Source organism: Platalea leucorodia, assembly GCF_965183815.1.
Source record: "Platalea leucorodia genome assembly, chromosome: 20".
Lineage (NCBI taxonomy): Eukaryota > Metazoa > Chordata > Aves > Pelecaniformes > Threskiornithidae > Platalea > Platalea leucorodia.
The window spans coordinates 6,455,567-6,461,196 of NC_138842.1; positions in this window are offsets into that span (position 1 = coordinate 6,455,567).

Below are 5,630 nucleotides of genomic sequence, written 5' to 3' on the forward strand. Positions count from 1 at the left end.
CAGTTATGAAAGCAATGCAGCATAAAGGTTTGTTCCATGTTCCCACTGGAGTCTCAAACAGGCTTCCTTTTGCAGTGGTGCTGCATAGAAGCCGGTAACATGCTACACTAAAGGCTCCGTTCCCTGTTTGTTGAGTCTGCTGAAGCAAAGCATTTCTTTAAGGAGTTCTTACCATCACATTTTCAATAGCCTCTCTTTCTCCTCACAGAAGCAAAGCTAAAGAACAAGGAAGACTGCGTAACATGAATTCAGTGATACTTCTCACGACCTATATTCACCATTTGTAGAAGTGGGTTTCATTCAAAATTCATGTTACTGTTGACATGAATTTCAGATGAAACCCACTTTCTGAGAATATCTCTTTTGACTGGATGCACACTAAGGCAAGTCCTAGAAAGGCATTTTAGGTAGAGCTCACACTCAATTCATACAGTGGAAGCAACTCATCTCAAATAGAAAGACACATTCAGCCAAGCCATGTGTCCAAATCAGCAGAGTAAACCAGGGACTTCAATGCCTCCTTTCACATTCAGATATTGGCCCAAGCTTGCCAAAACCTAAGCAACCAGCATTTCTTCAAGCTAAGGGCTTTAAGCAGGTGCTAGATATTCTACTATAAGATCAGATCTTCTGCCAGAAACCACACTGTCAGGCTGCTTCTAGCTAGTTTGTTCAGAACATGAACCTTGCCACTGTTACCAAGGCAAAAGCTTGAGACCTGATCGTGTCACAAGGAAAGTCAAGTCACCATTGCCTGGTCCCTTCTGGAAAAGATTCATGTTGAGAGAGCTCTCTGAGCACATTTGCCCACAGAGTTTCATAGAGAAACAGGACTCAGCAGCTTTGGCAGCATCCTCATGCCTGCCTTACCCTGAAACCCGTGATGTTCAGCTGCAGAGGAGTGGGCAGAGAGCTACAGAGAACAACAGCGCTGTACTAAGCTGTGAATCTACACAAAGTTCCCATTGCTTCAATCAGTGTTTACTTTTCCGTGGTCTCCTTCAAACATCTGGGAAACCCCCTTGAGGGTGCAGTTGATTCTGAAAACTCGGGACCTTGTCTTTTCCCAGGACACAAGCAGCGTGGGAGGTTAAACAGTTCTCTCTACTGCCTGCAGGACCACCTGCAGATCTCAGCTCATCTCTTCATTTAGAAGAGTAATTCTCTGCTTAGTCTAGGGGAAAGGAGTCCATTAGGAAGCTGGGGGAGAGGGGGGATAAGAAAAGTCTGGGGGAACTTCTTCTCAAGGGCCTCCCTTTTCATCATCAACAGCGAGGATACAGGTTTGTGGACCCTAGGTACAGAGCTACTAATCAGACCCTAGGGTAGTGGAAATGTCAATTCCCGCTCCTAAAGGCATTGACCCCAATTTAGAAAACAAGGCCTGTTACATCTTCATTTGGCCCTCATGCTTAAGAGAGAGCACAAGATTTTTCAAACGGATTTCACATCCAGATGAAGAAAAAGGAACTAAAAACCTCCCCTCTACCTTATCAGCTCCAGTTCCTGGCCAGGCTACACTCAGAAAACCTGACTTTCAGTTTGCAAACTTGCACCGGGGGCTCACAGGGAGAACTTTTATCAAGGTCCTTGCCTATTTGACAACTGATTGGAAAGAATGGAAGAAAACTATCTAGACTAAAATGCAGAATTAAAAGTTTGGTAAAGTGGAAGCATTACTGCCCACTCTAGAAGTGTGCACAGCCGAGAACTCTGCACTGGAAGGGAAATTATGAATGCTGGCTGTGGTTAGCAGGAACAGAAGACAAATGCCAATTTCTGGTCACTGTCATGGGAGCAACAACCACCCGGGTCTGTTCTAAAGTCACATAAAACTCTAGGAATGATTGCTAGAATTCTTTCTGCATCCTCATGCTGAATTGTCTGCAGGAACTGATCTTGGGTTCTCTGTAACCAATAGCTCAAGCCTCTGCTACAGGCAGGCTGCCTCTGCAGGGTTTCTTTAGCTGCTTCTGCAACACAGTGCTTCCAGCCACTCTGAGAAAAGGATCCTGGAGGGAGTTTGTCTCAAGTCTGCTCTTGTTTCACTAGTATTTTATTTCCTCACTAGCAATGAGATTAAATTAATTAGTTTAAATTCATCCTACATAGAAGTGGAGAAATTCTGAAGATGGAAATATTCATAGGGGTGAGAAGGCACATTTATCTGGCAGCTGAAAGTTATTAATGACTCACCCCAGGAATTTGGATCTCAGTGTCCAGGATGTTATGTGTGTCACTATCCGGGCAAATCACAATGGCAGCCTCAAAGAGGAATGTGGTGATGATCATGTCCCAAAGACTCACTCATTCTCACTCACATATTCTCCTTGCAATCCTTTGTACTACACTCGCTATTCTCAATGTATATACCCTTTCATTTTTGGTGTTACAGTGACAGTACGAAACTGTATTTTGACCAAAAAAGCAAAATGTTAGCATTAAAAAAGGCCACATCAGCAAGTGTGAGTGACAAATTTCTCTGCTCTTGTGTAGTTAGCGAGACAAGGGCTTCGTGTCATGAGGCAAAACTGCATTTTTGTGTTTAAAATAGTAACTACTTTGAGAAGAATGTTGCAGCTCTCTTTCAGGATTTAGTAAGATGTGATCTGAAGTTTCTGCAAGTCAGTGGAAAGATTTCAGCAGCCCCATTCAGAAAGATACTCAAACGTATGCCAGCCTTTGGATGCAGAGGTGTGTATTAACATTTGAATGATCTGACTCGCTTGTCTAAGATAAACAGTCCCTGTACACTCAAAGCAATTCTTTTCTGAAGGCAAAACCCACTACTGATTTAGAGTCCAGTGCTGCACCAATGACTCCAGCAAGGAGCAAGTCGATCGCTTACTGGCAGTTGTCATTGTCCTGAAACTCCGTCATCAATAGCATCCAAAGGGGCAATGAAGCACAAGCAAAAGCTATAATTTAGGTAAAAACAAAAGAAATCCACTTTTGCAGTTAGTATTTACGTACAAATTTGTTTGCGTCTTAACAGGTTTGTATTAGTTGGGTGGAACTGCCACCTGCTGGTCACCTCGGTGTCAATCTAAACGGGGCTTAGGGCTCAGCAGTTGTGTTACCAGATTGACAAAGGAAAGAGGAGATTTGCAAATGCACAGGCAGCAAATCTTGCAGCTCAGCTTTGGACAATCTGCTCTCTAACACTCACTACAGTCAGGAATTACGTAATGGCCCAAAAGAAAGAGACCACATTACCTAAAAGCCTGGTCCAACTCAAGTTCCCGTGGTCTTCTGGCACTAGGTTTGTAACAGAAAGAACATTCCAGAGATAATTAAAAATGGTTGTCCAGAAACAGAGCAGAGGAACCAAAGTTAACAGCAATGACACCTGCTCCAGGACGTGTATTGCAGTTCAGGAAAGGATGATGAAAAGAACACGGCTGCTGCAAATGTTAACACTATATACCTCATGCTGGTCTTTAAAACACAAAGGTTTCGATTAACAAAACATCAAAAAAGGAAATGTGCTCAAAACAGTTCTCAAATAGACAGAAACACAATGCTTACAGCTCTATGTGCATAAAGGCATAGCCTCCCTCAGGCAAAAGCCTTCACCAGAGTGTTCTTCATTGCACAGAAACCCTTAGGACATCAAGAGGACTCCTAGCTCTGCAAGTCTCTTTTACATGCTCAGTTGCATTCATTAATATTTGTATTGCGAATGCTGAGTCCATGCAGTAGGCCAGTCCTTGGCCATGTCTCTTGGCCCATCAGACGATCATGCCTAGTTACTTATTAAAAAGAAAAGCTCCCTGGAAGACATAAGGGTGGCGCTCACAAGCGCACACACACACAGGCACTAACTCAGTACCAAGTTCTTGAGATTATGCTTCGTCTCTTAAGTGAACCTTCAACTCCATGTACAGTCACCTGTAAAACCCAGAGAACTGTCCTGCCTAAAGATACACAGGCATGATGCAACACAACTGATAAGCCTTCCCCCACTTCCAGTCATGTCACAGACATGTCTTATTTCATAAATCTACAGCTGAATAGTATCATTGAAGGAACAAACTTCTTTTTTTGGTTCCTTGTTACCAGAGCATCCAAGAGAACATCTAAATGCAGAGCTGGAAGCAAGAGCTTTCTGGTACATATGATACCTGCCATTTCACATGGGAAAGTAAGTAGTGAGAGACACCCCTGGGAATGATAGAACCAAATAGAGTTTATAAGGTGAATAAGGGATAGTTTTCTCTTCCTCAGGGCTGATGTGCTCTTAAATTTTTTCCATTTGCTCCAACCCATGGCTTCAGTGAGAAGTTGTCTTTAACCACCGACAGCCGATTGTGTCTGGAATAACAACTGTGCTTCTTGCTGTCCTGCACAGTGAAGGGTCTCAGCTCTGCACAAAAAACCAATCCAGGTGTACCACTTGGCAAGCCAGGCACCTCAGAAGTGACTGGAAGCTCACAACACACTCAGTGATCCAATAGCCAATGAAAGTATCAGGAATAGCCAACAGCTGGAAGAACAACTACTACTCTGTACAGGCTGTGGAAAGAAGTGAGCTGCTCACAAGTAAAGGAGCTGGGAATGCAGCGGCGATACAGCATGCTCAGCAAGGAAGCAAATCTTTCCTCTGGAAATGAGAATTTTGAAATCATTTCAGAACCCCTCAGGAGATTTTCTGTTAGTCTCATGGCCACTGCCAACACTTCTGTAAGGGAAACAATAAGGCCTGCTTCTGTGACATAAATGGTAAAATCAGGGAACAAGCTCAAAAAATAATTCAGAGACAACATCTTTTGTTTCCCTTGATCTTGTACTGTACATCCATTAAAAATTTGAAATTATCACTTTGAAAAGGAAGCTATGCAGCAACAGGCTTAGCCAAATGTAGATATGAGAGCAGCAGCATTCTCGGGCAAACATGTTTGATGTTCTGCTCTGATTTTTGTTAAGGACAGTCAGCTAAACCGCTGTATCTCTAGGCAGATTTATGGCACATTGCTATAAAACAGACACACTGTTTGCAGACATGAATTTTCTGGTATCCATCTCTGTAAACCTTTTCTTTAACCCTGATAAAAAAATGGAGATTTAAAATATAGCAGATGTTTAGAAGTTTCATCAGCATAAGTCAGGTAAGTAACATCAGCAGCAGTCAAAGAATGCATCTGAGAAGAATGCTCAAACCAGACAGACATTCTCATTTAAAATAGAGCACTGACTGCTGTCTACCCATCTATGCTACGTATTTTTGAGTAATCCTGCTCTCATATATTGCAGTGCAGAAAGACAAGGGTATTTTCTTTCACTCCAGATGCACAGAAAGCATTTGATTAACACGGACACTTCCCTGGAAATTTAGGGGCTTTCCTTTTGTAGGACTCTGTTGTGAAAACTCCCTGCTCTTTTCTTTCAATGACTGGAACTCTCACTGGGTGATCTTTTATTGTATTAAATGCAGGTACAGAAACGAGCTATTATTGTACTTGACGATTCTGGTGCAAGTACCAATGAAGGCACTTAATTTTCCATTTAACCCTCTCCTTTGTTTCTCTTTTGTTTACCTGTCAACAGTTTCGCACGCTCTACGGTTTAATTTCTTTTCCACACACTTTCACCTCTTAAGGTACTTTGAGCCATGAAAAGACTAATGCTGA